Consider the following 22533-nt stretch of genomic DNA (forward strand, 5'->3'; position numbering starts at 1 on the left):
AGCACAGGTCAATGTAGTGAAAATGCCACATGTCGTAATACATGCAGAGTTTTGCAGTGGGAATCCCAGAACTGCTGTACAATGAGCACAGGTCAACAACAGAGCGGTTCTCTACAAGAGCTGCAAAATACATTGCATTGGTGGTGGACTTTCTGGATACTACTTAAACTAACTTACGCGAAGGACATCACATACACCCATGCCCAAGGGAGAATTCGAACCTCCGGAGGGAGGGGCCGCGCAATTCGTGACATTGCGCCTCTAACCGCGCGGCCACTCCTCGCGACTTCTGAACATCTTTTGAGAATAAATGTACATAATTAAACGAAGCGTTAGATCACAATGTTTCATTTACTATTACCTGCATTAGTTCTGTTATCCGCCGTTTTCATTAGTCACCTCAGAGACTGTTAAGAACAGGACATATATTCATATGTTGTGTTTCGTTTAGAATCACTAATGCAATCACACCTCAAAGCTGTTTTTGCTTACTTATGAATTTTATGAGTAAAGTAATTTTTAATATTTATAGCTGATGAATTATGACATCGACCTTCTTCTTACCAGAACTATATGCTTTTCTCTGTTGCATTGGAAAGAGCCTTCAAAGATCATTACAGCAACATAATATGCTGTATTTGGTCTTTCGTTTCCTCTATAACTTCTGCGATACATTGGTTCGTTATCACAATAAGTCCTTTGTATATCATTTTCTCTGCAAACCACTGGTTGTATACGGTGCCCATGTATATATTTGATAAACTAAGAAAATACCTATAATTCACGGTTTCATATTTTGTCATGCAGTGATCTTCAGCCTTGGTTGAGATGTGTCCATCGTCCCCCTTACATCTTCAAAAGTTGTGGAAAATACGAAGAGTATATTCATTATGTTTAGTTTTTATGTTTAATTCTGTGTTCTTTTAATTAATTGCTCCCCAATTGGTGGGTTATTACAACTATTTTGTACACATTATTCTACAGAACTTTAACATACTTAAGAAGTTTTATACAAATATCAGACTACTACGATTTTCCTTCTGCACTGATATTATGTTGACCATTTTGTAATTAATCGATAGACGAAAGTTATTATAAATTAATATGTATATCTTCCTTTTGTTCTGTAGATTTTATTGGGTATATATCTCCTGTCATCTACTGCCTGTCTCAAGTTTCCTGATTAAATAACGTTTTTCTGTCTTACATATCGATACTTCAAGGTGCTTGATGAGTGCTATAGGGTGCAGCTCATAACTTGTACAAAATACATCAAATTTGCACTTCAGTAAATAAAGGTGGTCATTTGCATCTCTGTGATGCGTGATGCTCATTATTATTATGCAATGTATCAGTTTCAGCATTGATTTGCTCTGTTTTGAAGTAAATTGTAGATCCGCAAATATTTTTGTCCTTTTTCACGTATGATCTTGCCTGTTTCAATAAATGCTCACTCTACCACAAATACTGTATGCAGAATCAGTTTTTACTACACAAAACAGGTTGTTGCTCATTTGGTTTTGGAACCTCCTTGTCTTGCTGTTCCTATCCAAGTTCAGACTCCCTGCTGTTTGCTTCTTGACCTGCACATTTAATTGTGCCGCATGTAGTTCTATAATGTATCCTGCTTGAAGTAGGTGGATTATCCAACGGTACTTACCAGAACATAAAAGTAATATGGAAGAGGTATCAGCTTCCTGATAAGTTATAACTATTAAAGTGAGAGAAAATCATTTTTATAACTTCTTTTTCTGTAACTATCAAACGTATTTCCTATTTAAATATGCCTATAATATATTCATTACATTACGTTTGATATCATACTTTATTCTTTTTTTATCCTTAACTAAATCTATTCTCCTATTCAACATCCATATTTTTGTCTTACACCGTAGGTCTCATAAAATAATCCATTGTGGCATACAATAATTTTGCTGCCCACAACAGTCATTGGATAATTTGCTTCTTATTGTGTCCCTATGGATGTGGTGTGACCAAATTTAAAAATAACTCCAGCGGTGTTTAGGTTAACCTTTTAAGAACTTAGATATATTTGATATTTCTACTGTGAAACGCATCGACAAGAAAATGGTAATTTCTTGAACAGTTTTCCAGTCGATACTGTGATTCACAGGTTCATCCCCAAACAATATTTTTGAAAGCACACACAGAAGGTGGGTGAAGAGCCTTAACTGATTTTGTTGAATAGTTCTCAATCTCCCCATCTTCACAGAATGTTAACTGTCATGGAAGTTAAGTGTCGTGCATGGGAATTGGCTGCAAAGTTCTTCCTAGATACTCCAATTATTGCACCTACAAAATGCACCAAGGCAACTTGTCCCAAGTGCTGTTTTGGAATCCAGAATTCTCATTTACTGTTGAACATGACTTGCTTAAAGTTGATAACGTGAGGGGAGGGTGCTCCATAATGTTTACTCCTGGGTGTTATATTAATTTGTGTTATGGCATGTGGGTTATAGAAAGTCGGATACTTGATAACACTGCCCAACAAATTAACTCTCCATGGCTCAGAAAGAAATCCATGTGTTCTTTCTGTGTCTGACAGCTCCATTAATGTTGCCACAGCCTTAATAATTCTATGCTATATTTTTTGTATTCATATTGGCCTTTGTTGTAAGTGCCTTGTGCATTTATGTTTGACAGTCTTACCTGCGCACCTCTTCCCCTAATCTCTAGGTGCAAGGTTTGCTGCTCTCTTATGTATGCTAAGCTATGACTCATTATCTTGTGCCGTTCTCTTCACGCAGAGTAGCACATACCTGTACGTCCAATGTTTACAGTTATTTGTTGGATATATTCCTGTCTCTGACTTACCCTGCAATTTTTCCCTCTACAGTTTTTTTTATGGATTCTTCCCTCGCTTATTGATAGAAAATTTCTATACTGAGGGATGAATAACACCTAGGCGGTGTTTTGTTCTACTGATTTTTATTTGTATGAACTAGTTTTTGGCTTATTAGGCAATCTTCAGATAACTACTGGCTATTGTTTACAAGGAGATTGTGTTCCTACGAAGCAAACATTCTGGACTAAGATACAACACACTTAAAAAATGTTCAAATGTGTGTGAAATCTTATGGGACTTAACTGCTAAGGTCATAAGTCCCTAAGTTTATACACTACTTAACCTAAATTATCCTAAGGACGAACACACACACACACACCCATGCCCGAAGGAGGACTCGAACCTCAGCCGGGACCAGCGGCACAGTCCATGAGTGCAGCACCCTAGACCACTCAACGAATCCCGCGCAGCTACAACGCACTTACATACGACCTTTAGTTGTGGTATTGTCTTTGGAACTGTCAAATGGATCTTTTGGCTTTTTGCTCTGTAAAACTGTTCTTTAACATAATCAATCACATTTGATGGTTTGTCTGTTCCATCTATGACAACAATTAGAATTGATGTGCTCAGTTGTCATTGGTCATTTAGAACCAGCTGGGCATTTATGGCTAAGTGTTTGTTAATTTCAAGTGCTTCTAGTTGGTTGAGTTTTCTGCCTTCTAACACACACAGAAGTGCTACATATAGCCAACGAAGGCAGAAAACTCAACCTACTAGAAGCACTTGAAATTAACAAACACTTAGCCATAAATGTGCAGCTGGTTTTAAATGACCAGTTGCAAATGAGCACATCAACACTCTTAAACTTTACACAATATATCTGCTACTAACCACAAAGTGTCCCAATAGTAAACAAATTCACACCCTAATATAATGTAATATTCCTTATGTGTTTACATACCTAATCGTAACTCAACTGTAACAATGTAATATTTTGTACTTATTAATGCACAATTTCCTAATAACAAAATGTAACTCACAAAAAAAAACATGCTGTTGTACAACCACAATTAGGGTTCAGTGCAACTGTTCACAAGAAGTACCAAAAAATTGTAATTTTGTAATAATGTGTATTCTAAGTAATTCTAATTTGTCACACATGGTTCTGACAAACCATAGAATGTGATTTATTATGTTTAAGAAGAGTTTTACAGAACAAAAAGTCTAAGTGTTATTCAAGCCTCTCTACAGTTTTGTTGCAATTCTCCTTAACTTTAAGTGAGCCAGAGAAATAAACACATTTGTGTGAATGCATTGAAAAATAATTATTGCAAACAGCTTGAAATATTTACCTGTCGCCGCTCAGGTGAGTAAGACAGGTGTGTTTGTAGCAGTACTTCTAACATTGCTTCGTACAGTGTGCAAAATGTCTCCCAGGATCTGAAACTAAGATTATTCACTCTCTTTTTCTTGCCCTAAGCGGTTGGAATCACAAAAAATGACGGTTCTCACCTTTCATACCTGCACAACTGAAGTAAATGTGTGAATTTCCAGGCATAAATTTCTTCGATGAATGAAACTTGAGTAATTTCGTTAATTTCCAGCTACCCAAGTGAACTGCCGCCGTGTACCTGCCTCGAGCCCTCAGCCACAAGCATCGGTAAACTTTCTTCCTCGGCGCTGCGAAAGAGTAAGAGTGCCAGCAGCAGACATTCAGCGGACGTGATGTTCTCAAAGCAGACGTTGGATCTGTATACGACACCAGCTGCTACCAGGTGAGCACCACTTTTAAAGGAACGAAACGACATATTTAAATTGAACGTTGGTCTTAAGCTTAGGCAGTCTCGAATGTTTGAAGTCACCAGCTTCACTGAACATTAATTTAAGTGAGTACTGTTTAACACAGGTGTTTCCGAAAGAACGTCAGTTTTTAAATTACCGAATATTTGAAACTTCCTGGCAGATTAAAACTGTGTGCCGAACCAAGACTCGAATTCGGGACCTTTGGCTTTCGCGGGCAAGTGCTCTCCCAACTGAGCTACCCGGGCACGACTCACGCCCCGTCCTCACAGCTTTACTTCTGCTAGTATCTCGTCTCCTACCTTCCAAACTTTACAGAAGCTCTCCTGCGAACCTTGCAGATCTAGCACTCCTGAAAGAAAGGATATTGCGAAGACATGTCTTCTGTAAACTTTGGAAGGTAGGAGACGAGATACTGGCAGAAGTAAAGATGTGAGGACGGGGCGTGAGTCGTGCTCGGGTAGCTCAGTTGGGAGAGCACTTGCCCGCGAAAGGCAAAGGTCCCGAGTTCGAGTCTCTGTCCGGCACACAGTTTTAATCTGCCAGGAAGTTTCATATCAGCGCACACTCTGCTGCAGAGTGAAAATCGCATTCTGGAAATTACCGAATATTTCTTAAATTTAAGTGGATTAATCGTACATTGAATGAAAACTCAATTCAAAGGGATTGTCTTGTCACTGTACAACCAGTAGGTCCCCGCTTCATTAAAGAACCGAACGCCCATGTACAAAACGGCTTCAAACGTCTGAGTGCTTTAAAATGAGTTAATGCCTTAAATATTTGCCTATAAGAGTGTAAGTGAGAAAAAATTTAGGAGTGACTAGAAATTATGCTTAAAGATTGTTGGAAGTCGCTCAGTGCCCTCATTATGAATCATTGAATGAATATGAAATAGGTAATTTGCCCTCCATTTTAAGCTAAACATACTTCTTCACACATCTCAATGTTTAAGATTCACATATCCTAAACTGTTTGTCGCACAAGGATGTAACTTTGCAAGTAAATTCAGTGATGTATGTAAATTCACGAGTTGCAACATGTGTGGCCTGTAACTGGTATCTTTAAAGCAAGAACTGTTATTACAAATATTTTACTGAATTTCCAGTCGTTCCAGTTTTATGTAGATTTTGGCAGTCATTTTAAGTTATTTTCGGGCATTTTAAGACCCTTTTCTTGTCCATTTCTTGCTACTACAGTACCTCTTCGGGCATATTTTTATAGTGCCCATTGTGCAGAAACATTGGGTCGTAAAGCTTTATTGATGAAAAACTGCTCACTAAAACATAATTTGGTGACCTCAGAACCTTGTGAGCACCCCAGAACCCTTTCTGTGTGTTCATTACGTTAGTTAAGCCGCATTTACGTCTCAGACTGGGTATTACGTGCATATTTTTTAGCATAAGTGCAGTAACTTTGAACCTCCGGCTCTCAGTATCGGATAACGATCTCTAAAAAAAATTCAGTTTGCCGAGCACATCTTAAGAATACATGGTCAAACATTCGACAGTTTTTCGCGAATAGAAATGATAGAAGCAGCGATTTATAGAAATGGTACTTTTGGCACACAAACATCATGGTTTATATGAGTAGCAGGGTACTGGAGCTCCTACCGCAATTTTGATATCCAATTGATATGCAAATAAATTAAATTCATCAATTAATTACCCTTACCCCAACAACCCTCCACCCACCCCCACCCCTGGATGACAAAATATGTTTTCCTCAGCTGCACGTGGGTCCCTGACCATTCCTCCCCCCCCCCCCCCCCCCCCCTCACCTACCCTATTGGTGGGAATTTAGAATTTTGGCAAGAATTCCGAATTTTGGAAGCAATATCTTTGTCCCAGGGCTGTGCTTATGTCCCCCACCCCCCCACCGGGGAACTGAATGGAAATTAAAAATGGTGGTGCCCCTTCTGCTGGGACGCAAACCCTGGTCCTTCTGTACAGAAAGCCCGAGTACACCCCCAAGAAGAGGAAAGTTAGGTTAGCGTTCTTTATTTATTTTGGTTGGGAATCTGAAATAAAGTTAGGGCCTAAGTATGCAATTAATCATAAAGACCGGTTCTAATTACCGCAACTACATGCATATCACTACACAAGGAGGGCTTCAAATCGCTATAAAGCTCAAAAATTGACACTGCCTTACAACTAGTGTTATCCCGCTGCGTAAAAATTTCGCAGCATCACTCGAAACTAGTGGCAGACGCACTCAAACTTTACCCTCCACCTACAAGCAGGCAGGAAAAAAGGCTGCAGTGAAAGGTACTATCTTGTTTTTGGTGGGAAATATTTTTGACAGACGAGATGCTGGTATTGGACAGAGAGGAGTTTAATACGTGTGTTAACTGTAAGCATACATCTGAGGACTGTGTGTATCGTTGTTTGATGTCAGACTCCGCCACAGATGCCTCCTGATACATTGATTGACAATCATCTCGCAGCCCAGGTAACCGAAGCCAATTTTACAGTGATGTACACCATTACTGTTCCGTTGTTGACTATCGCTAGAAGGTGTTGTTCACAACACGTGTTAGGCAGTAGAAATAAAAAGAGATACTGTTATCTTAAAGGTTAAAAAAACACATATGGAGGGCATCGAAGCATATGGAAACAGAACAAGGCTGCAGCATTGAGGAACGCATCAAAATAATTGTCTGAAAGTGATGATCTCTACATTTAATCCCATGCTCCACAGTGACAAGTAGCAGAAAAATGGTTCAAATGGCTCTGAGCACTATGGGACTCAACTGCTGTGGTCATTAGTCCCCTAGAACTTAGAACTATATAAACTTAACTAACCTAAGGACATCACACACATCCATGGCCGAGGCAGGATTAGAACCTGCGACCGTAGCAGTCGCACGGTTCCGGACTGCGCGCCTAGAACCGCGAGACCACCGCGGCCGGCAAACAAGTAGCAGATGTCCAGTGTTCCGCAAAGGCTTTCTCCATCTGAACCAAGTGGTGTCAGTGAATCATGACATGGTAGTCAACAGCGAACCAGTGGACAGATGGGCTGGGAAAGATATCGTCGGTACGGGACAATGTGCTGCAATAGTAACCACAGTTGCCAGCGCGACGAATTTTAGCAATATTCCCAGTTGTTCTGTAATTTCAATGCGAACCAGTGGCACAGCAGACTACATCCCAATTTCTGTATCGTCACTAAGTCATCCCTCAACTGCTTTGAAAGTACCATGTACTAGATTGTAAAACAGATCTATAGCCGGCCTGTGTGACCGAGCGGTTCTAGGCGCTTCTGTTTGGAACCGCGCGACCGAATCCTACCTCGGTCATGGATGTGTGTGATGTCGTTAAGTTAGTTAGGTTTAAGTAGTTCTAAGTTATAGGGGACTGATGAACTCAGGTGTTAAGTCCCATAGCGCTCAGAGCCATCTGAACCATTTTAAACAGATAAATGACTGTAAAATACATCGATTCGGCTATATACACCAAAGTATACCAGAATTTACGATTACGACTGGCCATGTTTCCATGTGTGACGCCCGTCACAGAGTATTCTTGCATTCGTAAGATAAAGTCAGAGATTGACAGATCATTCCCACAGTGTCCATGGCCAATACTCCCTGCAACACGATCGCCAATTTAATCGGTAAATGAGCAGAATTACGAGGGTCCTATACCCACTACATTCCTCGTCTCGTTAAGGAACAGGGTAAGCTGTGTCTGTAACTTCTCTTCAGTGACAACCGTTCCGCACCGTTTTTACCCAAGGGACCCATCCAATTGATCAAGATCTCACCAGATGCCTACATGTCGAGCAGTGTAGCACGTCTTATCGGTGTATAGTAGACACGGGAGTGTTGTGGTGTTATGACAGACGGTTAAGAAAAAACGTGTATTTTATACATAATGGAACTCCTGACAGATGGAGTTTGAAACATTTCACTTAAATCTGTGTACTATCAATTCTGAAGTATTATTCTACTGTCTGGAGCCGGCACCAGGAAGGTACCAGCAGTAGAGAAATGACTGTACAATATAAATATACACTCCTGCGGCTACACGGTTCTGCACGTAAAGACGCTACATAGGTAAAGCCATATTGTATCCAGAGTGTCAGGCATGCGGAATTCAATGCTCTTAATAATCTAATGCTCGATATATGTGTCCAGCACCAGTCACACAAACACCCAGCAAGTTTCCTACCCTAATCACTACGCTGACAAACTTTAAACGGCAAAACTAGTTACTTCTACACTATTCTGGTGTCCTACGATGGCATCGTCAGTTATAACCGCCGCTCAAACTGCTTATAAAACAACTAGAAAGAAGCCCGGAGATTGCTTTTCTACCTGTTATGAAGTCAATGGATTTTATGCATCTTTTTAAGTTGGAAACGTACGTACTCTATAGTTGATACATTGAGGTACGACCCATGTCCAGGGTTGATGTTAGGTAGTTTTGCTCATTTATAGGATAATATGGTAATTTCGACCTAACTCTAAGTCTCTCGAGTACACTCCTCTCATACTATTTAAGGAGTTGTATGTGACATCAGTCCACTCTCCAGCAGAACACTCTAGGGAACGGCTTAAGTCTGATAAACACATTGATTCTTTTCCTTAAAACTTAATGAACTGCTTGTGAGAACTAACCGTAATTCGGTAATATCTATATTTGACTGCATGTATGAGAACACAGTTATGGATTGGGATACATATGTTTCACCTGCCTTAATACAGCAGCTCTGTGTAATACTTACATCGCCTCTGTTGAAATATGCATTACGAAAACCCACGTAGTTTACAGGGGCAGGAGGAGGGTTTAAAGTCACTGCAGCCAGAGCATGAATTTTAAGATTTTCTCGGTGTTGACTATCCGGGTACCACCAACCCACCTCGGTTCGCCGCATTTAATGCTACTTTTTCTCTAATTTTATGTATTCTCAGGCAATTTTTGTGATATTGCAAAGCTTTTTCTCGATTTTACTAATTTCGTCCTTTGTTGTTGTTGCGGTCTTCAGTTCTGAGACTGGTTTGATGTAACCCTCCAGACTACTCTATCCTGTGCAAGCTTCTGTATTTCCCAGTACTTACTGCAACCTACGTCCTTCTGAATCTGGCACAGTTCTGCATGTTCATATGACTTCCACTCTAATGTGTAGGGATCTGCAACAGGGAGTTGACGTGTATACAGAGTTGATTTCTGTTGCTGCTCTGATATTTTTCCCACACTTATATGCTTTTATTGCCTACCAGAAGAGCAACGCTACTTTTGTTTAAAGGTTCCAACTCTGATACCTCCCCACAACCATTTCAGGTCATCTACAAACTGTAAATTTCGGATTTTTTTATCCTAGTAATAAGCTATTCGTTAATTGATAGTGAGTCTATTGGACACAGCATCCTGAGACGTGGGAGCTTCCCTTCCCCATACCTACAGAGTGTGCACCCCCGCAATATTATTTGTAGACTAATAGCAAGCTATACATTCGATCCGCAACCGTCTGTCACTGACCGGTCTACACACATATAGAGACTATGTACGCATACTACCAATCGCGAAGTCTCAATTCCAACCACTTGTACGTTATTTTCGATAGTGCTTCAGCCCCGTAAATAGCGAAAAACTCTTCGCCAAACGATTCTTTAGGGGGTGGAAGCACATTTAAATTCATCCTCCTAAAGAGCATAACATCTTCGATGCAAGTTAGATTACGATTTTTCGGGACAAAAAATGACTAGATTCTCCAGTAATATTAACAAAGCAAAGCATTCTGCTGTGCCTATAAAACTTCCTTTTATATTCTTTAAAAATCCACGATGATGGCACGTGATCATCCCAATTCTGCTATTTTGTGCTCTAGATGTCTGTTGGAAGGATGGACACAGTCCGTCGTGATGTGTTGCAGATATCTCCAATAAACCCGATCCAGTCCTCTCGCTGATGGGTCCACCATACATCATATTTGAAACAGTGTCTAGAGAATGATCTGCAGTGCAGTACATCTGGGATAGGATTCGAAAGTGGATATACCAGAATCAGGAGTGGTTGAGGGTTATGGCAGCCATCCATGATGGTCGCATAGATATGGACATACAAAAAAAGAGAGCAAATGCACTTCATCTGTAGAATATGTAGTTGTGAGTGACTGGGTGCATTCGAGTATAGTGCATACTGTACCCTCAGACTAATGTGCTGTTCTATCTTGTACATAAGGACAACACTCACAAAGGACTGTCTCCGTCCCTCCAACGCACATCTAGCACACAAAATAGCGGAACTGGAATGATCACGTGCCACCATCATGGGTCTTTAAGAGTACAAAAGACCTGTGCTAGGCCAGCATGATGCCTTGGCTTGCTGTTATTACTGGAGATTCTAGACAATATTGTGCCGAAATATCGGTGATATAACTTGCGTCGAAGATGTTAGTAGTAGGGCAACAAGGACATGAGGTTTCCCAAGTGTGCCGTGATCTTTTTTTAGAGTCAGTGGCTGCATACATCGCAAAATTGAAACAAACTGTTATGCAGCGATATATTTGAAAGTGCGTTTAGAGCCATATTCAATTCGATTTCGTAACTCCTGAAGCAGGTCATGCTCAAAGACGAGGGTATTTCACATAAAAGCGTACAAACTGTCTCAGAGGTGGTTTCACAAGTGTGCAGCAATCTTTTCTTTTAGTGTCTGTGCTCAAGTGTGGCGGTGGTGGTATTCCTCGGAATTATTTAAATATTCTTACTTCGTTTTCAAAGCTCTCTCTTTGTGCAGTGGTACATTTAGTTCCTGTGACATCTTCAAGTTTTGTACGTGACGATATTCCGCAACACCAGGTGTAATAACTCCCGAAGCAGTTCCTGAATGCAACACAAGAAAGTGCACCAGGAGGGCTGGGTAGTTTAGACTCCATGGCGGAATCCAATCTCACACAGCCATTTGCCTTGGAAGGAGTTCTTGCATGCGTTGGTATTGCACAGTGGTTTACAGGGTAAACACTGTTTTGTTTGTGGATCGGTCTAACCACGACCAATGACGCGTGTAGTCCCAGTAATGGGACACAGCAGGAGGAGAAAGAGAGAAAGAGTACGTGCTTTGACAGGAATTTCTCGGGTGCATTTCTTTAGGTATTAGCGTGACATCCGGTCAGTCAGTCGGGGGTCCCACACAGTTACAGGCGGCCTACTGACTCGTCACCGCTTTTTGGGTGCCCCCAGTGCAACCAGCCTCCAGGCAGCCTGTGCGGTTGGTGCTCTGTGCGGTCCAGTGGACAGGGAACGCTAGACCATGCGCGCTTCACGATCGCAAGATTTGTAAGAGTGTAATTCCATGTGACTACTGTTTCATGATGGTATCAATTTAATTACTTCTTTACAAGACCTCAATCTCACCAAACAGCAGAGAATGATGGTCAAGAGAAATCCAGCCCCTGCAAACTGAATATTTTTATAAATAAACTATATAGTCGCTGTTATGTAATTGAATTTCATGTTCTGAGATCCTTGCTCTCCACCAAAGAGCCACCATTTACCAAGTAGGCGAGGGGGAAAGGGCGAGGGGAGGGTTGGGAGTTAACCAGAGAGCGAAGGGTTAATTAATTGATCGATTCAACAAGTAGTCAATCAAATTGATAGAGTGAGAGGGAGATATTCGAATAACTCCACCCTGAAAGTGTACCTGTATCAGTGAGTGGGATGGAGGGAGAGTTGTAGGTTTCCTGAGTGGCTGGGAGGATGAATGGGAGGGGGAGGGTTGGGGGACAATAGGTTAAGGACCTGTGAATCAAAAAGAAGGATTATCCCCAGGGGTTCATAACCCACTTAGCAGAACAATATGTTAAGGACCTGTAAATCAAAAGAAAACAATAGGTTTGCCCCTGATGTAGTCAACCTGCACTAACAAAAGGTCCTGATGTCCTTGTTGCCCCACCACTGATGTTATACTCTTTAGCAGGATGTGCTTACATCCCCTACAGAATCGTTTTGCGAAGAATTTTTGCCACTGTCGAAAATAACGAACAAGCAGTTGAAATCGAGATTTTATGATTGGTAATATGCATGCTTAGTTTGTATATCTATGTGTGTAGGGCTGTCAGCTGCAGACGTTTGCGTTTGGAATGTATTTAAGTCATAAAGAACATTGCCGGGGGTGCGAACTCTGTAAGTGCGAGGAAGGGAAAGCCTCACGTTCCAGGATGCTAATTCCAGTCGACCCACTATCAATTAACGAATAACTTTTTATAACTAGGATAAAAAATCCCGAAATTTGCAGTTTGTAGATGACCTGACATGGTTGTGGGGACGTATCAAAGTTGGAAGGTTTAAACAAAAGTAGCGTAGTTCATCTGGTAGGCAATAAGAGCATGTACTTACGGGAAAAAAATATCAGAGCAGCAACAGAAATCAACTCTGTACACACGTCAACTCCCTGTTGCAGATCCCTACACAGTAGAGTGGAAGTAAGATGAACATGCAGAACTGTGCCAGACTTTGAGTTTCCATCAAGTCGTCGCTACACGAGCATACAAGCTCTCTGATTGTTTCCAGACTACGAGTTTCCAATGTGCATCACTCATTGAGTCTCATCTAGGTACGCGCCGAGTGTTACTACACTTTTAATGATATTCCTATCCAAAGTGCATGCATGTAGATCATCGGGAAGGGGCGAATCCTTAGGATATTTTAGTAGATTACTGTATAGGACACGCAAATATCCTCGTATAAATTCAAACAACGCCTGGGAAAGCCAGCTATATGACCATATACATACAGAAAAATATCGAAAAATATGAAAAATTACCTACAAATCAGTAAAAATAGAAAAAAACTGATACAATTTCGACTAATTGATGGCTAATAACTAAAATTGAGGGAAGTACGACGAAATATGTAAAATAGCAAGAAAGCGTGCAAAATGACGGAAATTGAAGGAGAATACATAAAATTAGAGATAAAGTAGCATGAAATGCGGGAAACTGCGGTGGGTTGGTGGTACCCTGACAGTCAAGACCGAGAAAATATTAAAAATTGTGGTCTGGCTGCAGTGACTTTATACCTTCCCCCTCCTCCCTGTAAACTATATCATCTTTAATAATATGTGTGTGTGTGTGGAGGGAGGGGGGGTACTCGAGAGACGTGGTGTTAGGTCTAAATTACTATGTTATCCTACACATGAGCAAAGCTACCTAACATCAGACCTGGACATTTTTGTACAAGAGGAATGCTACCAGAGTCATGGTGATGCTACTGTAAACAGCAATAAGGAGGTTACATCTCCTTTGGTTACTGATCTTAGTGCTTACTCCTTCGTGAGTAGTTGCTGCTTCTTCGTGTGCATTTTCGCGCAGCATGACGAGGGTGGTACCTCAATGTATGTTTTATCGAAAATATTCATGTATGCTTTTCTTCGCTCTATTTCCTAGCGAGACATAGCTGCATCCGTCATAATTGATACTCTACTAATAAATACCATGAGTGACGCCGGAGGTATGAGTGAGAGTACATATGTTTGCAACTTAAAAAGATGTACAAAATCCATTAATTTCCTAACAGATAGAAAACAGTCTCCGAGCTTCATTCTAGTTGGTTTATAAGCAGCACGATCGGCGGATATACACTGACGATGCCATAGTAGGACACCAGAATAGTGTAGAAGGCACTAGTTTTGCCGCTTTAAAGTTTGTCACCGTAGTGATTGGGGTATGAAGCTTGCATGGTGGTTATATGTTTGGTGCTGGACAAATACGAGGTGCATTTAAGTTCTAAGGCCTCCAATTTTTTTTCTCCAGACTGGAAAGAGATAGAAACATGCGCATTGTTTTAAAATGAGGCCGCGTTCATTGTCAATACGTGCCAGAGATGGCAGCACCGTACGGCAGATGGAATTTTACGGCCAGCGGCGAGAACGAGAACTGTTTTAAATACTTAAAATGGCGACTTTTCCTTACTTCAACAGCATGCAATCATTCGTTTTCTGAATTTGCGTGGTGTGAAACCAATTGAAATTCATCGACAGTTGAAGGAGACATGTGGTCTACATCTACATGACTACTCTGCAATCCATATTTAAGTGCTTGGCAGAGGGTTCATCGAACCACAATCATACTATCTCTCTACCATTCCACTCCGTCACAGCGCGCGGGAAAAACGAACACCTAAACCTTTCTGTTCGTATTTTATTTTGCTGATGGGGTTATGGATGTGTCGAAAGTGCGTTCGTGGGTGCGACAGTTTAATGAAGGCAGATAATCGTGTGACAACAAACCGAAACAACCTCGGGCTCGCACAAGCTGGTCTGACAACATGATCAAGAAAGTGGAGAGAATTGTTTTGGGGGATCGCCGAATGACTGTTGAACACATCGCCTCCAGAATTGGCGTTTCTGTGGGTTCTGTGCACACAATCCTGCATGACGACCTGAAAATGCGAAAAGTGTCATCCAGGTGGGTGCCACGAATGCTGACGGACTACCACATGGCTGCCCGTGTGGCATGTTGCCAAGCAATGTTGACGCGCAACGACAGCATCAGTGGGACTTTCTTTTCGTCGGTTGTGACAATGGATGAGACGAGGATGCCATTTTTCAATCCAGAAACAAAGCGCCAGTCAGCTCAATGGAAGCACACAGATTCACCGCCACCAAAAAAATTTCGGGTAACCGCCAGTGCTGAAAAATTTATGGTGTCCATTTTCTGGGACAGCGAGGGCGTAATCCTTATCCATTGCGTTCCAAAGAGCACTACTGTAACAGGTGCATCCTACGAAAATTTTTTGAAGAACAAATTCCTTCCTGCACTGCAACAAAAACGTCCAGGAAGGGCTGTGCGTGTGCTGTTTCACCAAGCAACGCACCCGCACATCGAGCTAACGTTACGCAACAGTTTCTTCGTGATTACAACTTTGAAGTGATTCCTCATGCTCCCTACTCACCTGACCTGGCTCCTAGTGACTTTTGGATTTTTCCAACAATGAAACACACTCTCCCTGACCGCACATTCACCAGCCGTGCTGCTATTGCCTCAGCGATTTTCCAGTTGTCAAGATAGACTCCTGAAGAAGCCTTCGCCGCAGCCATGGAATCATGGCGTCAGCGTTGTGAAAAATGTGTACGTCTGCAGGGCGATTACGTCGAGAAGTAACGCCAGTTTCATCGATTTCGCGTGAGTAGTTAATTAGAAAAAAATATCGGAGGCCTTAGAACTTGAATGCACCTCGTATATCCCGCACTAGATCATTAAGAGCATTGTATTCCACATTTTGGATACGATATGGCTTTAACAATATAGCGTCTTTAGGTGCAGAGCCGTGTAGCTGTAGGAGTGTGTGTTTATGTCTACAATAATTTTTCTAATGTTCGTACCTTCCTGGTGCCGGCTCCAGACAGTGGAATAATACTTGAGAATTGATAGCACATAGATTTACGTGAAACGTTTTAAACTCCATCTGTCTGGAGTTCCATCATGTATAAACCACACGTTTTTTCTTAACTGTCTGTTATATCACCAGAACACTCCCGTGTTTACAATACACCGGTAAGAGGTGCTACACTGCTCGACATGCACGCACCTGGTCAGATCAGATCTTGTACAATTGGATGGGTGCCGTGGGTAAAACTGGTGCGGATCAGTCGTCACTGACCTTCAGTCACGGATACAGTTCGCCCTGTTCTTTCACGAAGCGTGAAATGTAGTGGGTGTAGGACCCTCATACTTCTGGTAAGTTACAGCTTAAATTGGCGACTGTGTTGCAGGGAGGATTGGTCGAGGACAATGTGGGAGAGATCTGTCAATCGCCGACTGTATCCTACGAATGCGAAAGTACTCTGTGACGCCTATCCACAGAGTCAAAAATGGTCAATCGTTATTATGAATTCTGTACTAAGATCGAAGTGTTGCAAATATGTAGATAACCTATCTGCATCGATATAGGACGCTGTGTGGCATAGCCAGGTTGTGGCAAAGCCATGTCTCCACAATATCCTTTCTTCCAGGAGTGCTAGTTCTTCAAAATTCGCAGAAGAACTTCTGTGAAGTTTGGAAAGTAGGAGGCGACGTACTGGCAGAACTGAAGCTATGAGGACGGGTTGTGAGTCGTGCTTGGGTAGCTCAGGTCGTAGAGGACTTGCCCACGATAGGCAAAGGTCCCGAGTTCGAGTCTCGGTCCAGCACACAGTTTTAACCTGCTGCAGAGTGAAAATCTCATTCTGGCAGTGTGGTATAATTTGGTGTATATGGCCAAATGGATATACTGTCGAGTCATCTATCTACATTCGAATCTAATATATGGTACTTGCAAAGTAGGGGCGGTGTGATATAGCAATTTTACTTAATTTGTGAAGCATTCTGCTGTGTCATTGGCCAGCGTTGAAATTACGGAACAACTGGTATACTTTGATGTATATGACCGAATGGTGTATCTGCATCACAAATTAAGTAAAATTGCTATATCACACCGCCCCTACTTTGCAAGTATCATATATTAGATACGAATGGAGAGATAGATGAATCGACAGTATATCCATTTGGCCATATACACCAAATTATACCACACTGCCAGAATGAGATTTTCACTCTGCAGCAGGTTAAAACTGTTTGGTCACATACACAGTCGTGTATCTGCATTCGCAATTTAGTATACGGTGTATATGACCAAACGTATTGCACAGTCATTTTTCTGCATTCACAATCTAGTATATGGAACTTGCAAAGTAGTGGAGGTGTGCTGCACCGAGACTCGAACTCGGGACCTTTGCCTATCGTGGGCAAGTCCTCTACGACCTGAACTACCCAAGCACGACTCACAACCCGTTCTCACAGCTACAGTTCTGCCAGTACGTCGCCTCCTACTTTCCAAACTTCACAGAAGTTCTTCTGCGAACTTTCCAGAACTAGCACCCCTGGAAGAAAGGAGATTATGGAGACATGGCTTTGCCACCACCTGGCTATGCCACACAGCGTCCTATATCGATGCAGATAGGTTATCTACATATGTGCAACACTTCGATCTTAGTGCAGAATTCATAATAACGATTGACCATCTTTGCCTCTGTGGATAGGCGTCACAGAGTACTTTCGCATCCGCAGGATACAGTCGGCGATTGACAGATCTCTCCGACATTGTTCACTGGTACGCTGTTGATTACCATATAATGATTGACTGACGCCACTTGGTTCAGATGGAGAAAGCCTTTGCGGAACACTGGATATCTGCTCAGAGCCATTTGAATCAATCTCCCTCTACGATTTTTACCCTCCACGCTACCCTCCAATACTAAATTGGTGATCCCTCGATGTCTCAGAACATGTCCTACCAACCGATCCCTTCTTCTAGTCAAGTTTTGCCACAAGCTCCCCATCTCCCCAATTCTATTCAATACCTCCTCAGTAGTTATGTTATCTACCCATCTCATCTTCAGTATTCGTCTGTAGCACGACATTTCGAAAGCTTCTATTCTCTTCTTGTGCAAACTATTCATTGTCCATGTTTCACTTCCATACATGGCTACACTCCATACAAATACTTTCAGAAATGACTTCCTGACTTAAATCTATACTTAATGTTAACAAATTTCTCTTCTTCAGAAACGCTTTCCTTGCCATTGCCAGTCTACATTTTATATCCTCTCTACTTCGACCATCATCAGTTATTTTGCTCCCCAAATAGCAAAACTCCTTTACTACTTTAAATGTCTCATTTCCTAATCTAATTCCCTCAGCATCACCCGACTTAATTTACTACATTCCATTAACCTCGTTTTGCTTTTGTTGATGTTCATCTTATATCCTCCTTTCAAGACACTATCCATTCCGTTCAACTGCTCTTCCAAGTCCTTTGCTGTATCTGACAGAATTACAATGTCATCGGCGAACCTCAAAGTTTTTACTTCTTCTCCATGGATTTTAATACCTACTCCGAATTTTTCTTTTCTTTCCTTCATTGCCTGTTCAATATAAATATTAAATAACATCGCGGAGAGGCTACAACCCTGTTTCACTCCCTTCCCAACCACTGCTTCCCTTTCATGTCCCTCGACTCTTATAACTGCCATCTTGTTTCTGAACAAATTGTAAATAGCCTTTCGCTCCCTGTATTTTACCCCTGCCACCTTTAGAATTTGAAAGAGAGTATTCCAGTCAATATTGTCAAAAGCTTTTTCTAAGTCTACAAATGCAGGAAACGTAAGTTTGCCTTTCCTTAATCTAGTTTCTCAGATAAGTCGTAGGGTCAGTATTGCCTCACGTGTTCCAATATTTCTACGAAATCCAAACTGATCTTCCCCGAGGTAAGTTTCTACTAGATTTTCCATTCGCCTGTAAAGAATTCGCGTTAGTATTTTGCACCCGTCACTTATTAAACTGATAGTTCGGTAATTTTCACATCTGACAAAACCTGCTTTCTTTGGTATTGGAAATATTATATTCTTCTTGAAGTCTGAAGGTATTTCGCCTGTCTCATACATCTTGCTCAGCAGATGGTAGAGTTTTGTCAGAACTGGCTCTCCCAAGGCTATTAGTAGTTCTAATGGAATGTTGTCTACACCTGGGGCCTTGTTTCGACTCAGGTCTTTCAGTGCTCTGGTTCAAATGGCTCTGATCACTTTGGGACTTCGGAGGTATCAGTCCCCTAGAACTTAGAACTACTTAAACCTAACTTACCTAAGGACATCACACACATCCATGTCCGAGGCAGGATTCGAACCTGCGACCGTAGCGGTTGCGCGGTTCCAGACTGAAGCGTCTAGAACCGCTAAGCCACACCGGCCGGCTTTAATACACTTATTAAACTCCTCTCTGTCCAACACCAGCATATCGTCAGTCAAAAACATTTCCCATAAAAAAAGATACTACCTTTCACTGCAGCCTTTTTTGCTGACAGCTTGTAGGTGAAGGATAGAGTTTGAGTGCGTCTGTCACTAGTTTCGACTGATATTGCGAAATTTTTTCGCAGCGGTATAACACTACTTGTGAGGCTGTGTTAATTTTTGAGCTTTATTGCGATTTTAGGCCCTCCTTATGTAGTGATATGCATGTAGTCTTGGTAATTAGGACCCATCTTTATGATTAATTGCATACTTAGGACCTATCTTTATTTCAATTTGCCAACTAAAATGAATTAAGTACGCTAACCTAACTTTCCTCTCCTGCATCTGGACAGCTTCCATGTATTGTGACACTTGAGCTTTTTGTCCAGAACGACCAGGGTTCGCATCGCGGAAAGGGCACTGCCATTTTTAATTTCCAGCCAGTTCCCAGGTTGGGTAGGACATCAGGATAGCCCTAGGACCAAGAAAGTCCCAAAAAAATTTGAAAATCCCGTCAAATTTCGAAATACCCGACAACATTCGAAATTCCCAACAATACGGTAGGTGAGGGAGGGCTGAGTATGGGGTGGAGATCGAGGTGCAGGCTGACGAAAATATATGACGTCATCCAGGCTTGGAGGTGGTGGGCGTTATTATGGGTATAATTAATTAATTAAACTAATTAATTTGCATATTTAATATGCATATATAAAATTGGGGTAGGAGCACCAACCAGTACCCTACTACCTATCTGGTATATATTGATAACGGATACAGATTTTCGGAAGCGAGAAGACGTCATTTCTAGATGCATGTCTACAGAATGTGCAGATAAAATTTGATCCATTTTGGTACGTAGATCATTACCGTCCACAGTGCAAGAACGGTTAAAAGTCGGTATTTGCGGTTTTCCGCATAGATCTGGCAACTTTGAACCTCTGGATATCGGTAACGGATAATGAAATTGAGATAAGTTTCGAAGATCCCAGAGGACATCATCTTAAGAAATATAGAAGTAGATGTAGATGTAGGGTAAAAAAATTCGACGATTTACCACAATTAGAAATTATAGGAGTGACCATCCTGTAACATTAAACCTAGGAATGTGAGCAATTATAATTATTTAAAACTGCTAAATAATAATGTTCACTTTGAAGTCTCACTGGGTGGTCTCCCCAAAAACGAATAATAAAAAAGGTCGCTCCAACACGATTTACTTGAACTGAAAATTTTGACTGAACCTAATAAGAAAGAAAATCTCAGTAAAGTTCTTGGGCCATATAAACAAGGCGGCAGAATTTAATACTCAACTTTGAGATACTCATATCTGCCTCGCTGCTGAAGTCCTGTTGTCTGTAATATGTTGATGCAAGAAATTCTAGAAATCTTGGCACATCGTGAAAATCAGTAATGAAAGTTGAGAGTTGTAATGAATTGTTTTATTACTGCGTAGGCGGTGCGCAGCAGTGAACAGCTTACGTTGCAAACTGACAACATCTCGAGTCTCTGAAAACTGCTACAATATTCTTAATGACAGGGTTATTGGACGTCTATTTATCCTTTTCGTAACAGTCAGTAGTATTGTATAAGATGCAAATTTTGAAAATTACAACGGATAATTAATACACAGATATAAAGTGTGGTCAGAGTAATTTAAGTACATTATTTCCTGGTGGTTATGTATAGGTAGTTCATAAAATAAACAGTTTAGAAGCGTGAAACATGATAATATACGGAAATTAACAATGCGAATTACATTTGATTAATTTATAAGCTAAATACGGAGTTAATATGCTTTCATTTAATAGTAGTCACATAGTTGAAAATGACTGCTAGGGCTGAAAGTCAGTTCATCTTTCTTATAAAGGACTGCATAATTTCTCTTTAATTACAAACGATGTTACAAGTATTTTACATTGCTGGTCTATTATAGTGCAAACTATGACGAAATAATGCAAACAGTGTGAACAAAATACAAAGCAGATATAAATTATAGCGAGCGTCTGTAGCCATCAAAGAATTTAGCTGATTAGTGGCTTCAGTGTTAACAAAGATAGTCCTACCAATTACAGAGCCTGGACGTTATGTATACTTGAATCTGATGTAGTCACGAGCTTTCTATTTGGCTTCTTCCCAGACAATATTTTTATGGGCATCTGAAGCTTAAATGGCTCTTTGGATGGTGTTCTGTAACGGTTTCCACATTTTCTATTTTTAGTACCCAATAATCACTTTTCTTCGGCGTTTCTTCGGCAACTGCCCATGAACAAATGGTGATTTTATAAGCGGTCTAAGAACCACACCTAATGCAAAAGAACGAACCGATTTACTCAATTTGCCTGGGCTGGAGGAAGTGTGTAATGTTTAAAATTATCCTGTACTGTGTGATAGCTACAGTATGCCGTTCTTGAGATAAGTATAGAAATAGTCGTTAGGCCGGTGGCTATCCAAAACACACGTCTCCTTACCTTCGTGATCATTCAACCAGAGTGATGGGCTCCTGAAGGATCACATTTCGCTCACGGATTTCTGGAAAACATTGGTACCGTACACGATAGTACTTAGATAACCTCAACTTTTCCTAAAAACTTGCAACTATGCCAACTAAACCTCAGGTTCGGGCTTAGATGGCTTACTCCCAGGGATGAGCTGGCATAATATCATATGGATAGGAAAAGTTGGCAGAATATAGAAATTTCCGAGAAAATATGTTTCATTTGATCTAAACTTGGGATAACTTCATTTCCAGGTGATAAATACTTCAAAACATAAATTTTATATGAAAAACAACACGTGAGTAAAAATATAGTCAGCGTAAACGTATGAACAACAGCTCAACTTCAGCGTATAAACAGACAGTAAATTCTTCGAGAAAAATAAATTCTGCTTATTATTACAGCTAACTGTAGTTATTCAAGTAGAATTACTCTTAAAGTTGTGAATCAACCACAGATGCTGGAGTTTGGCCCTCGGTTACTTGAGTAGATGATTTCAATTTTCCCACAAATTTACTTTGGTCGCAAAAAAATTGGATCATCTTCGTCTGGCCATCTCTAGTTCCTCCGTTGTTTGACTATAATGGACACGCGAATCTCGTTGTCATTGGTTTCAACAATCTCTACGGGGTACTGACTGGTGTGATACTTCCCTTAAACAGAT

Source organism: Schistocerca gregaria, chromosome 3 (assembly GCF_023897955.1).
Source record: "Schistocerca gregaria isolate iqSchGreg1 chromosome 3, iqSchGreg1.2, whole genome shotgun sequence".
In the NCBI taxonomy this organism is placed as follows: domain Eukaryota; kingdom Metazoa; phylum Arthropoda; class Insecta; order Orthoptera; family Acrididae; genus Schistocerca; species Schistocerca gregaria.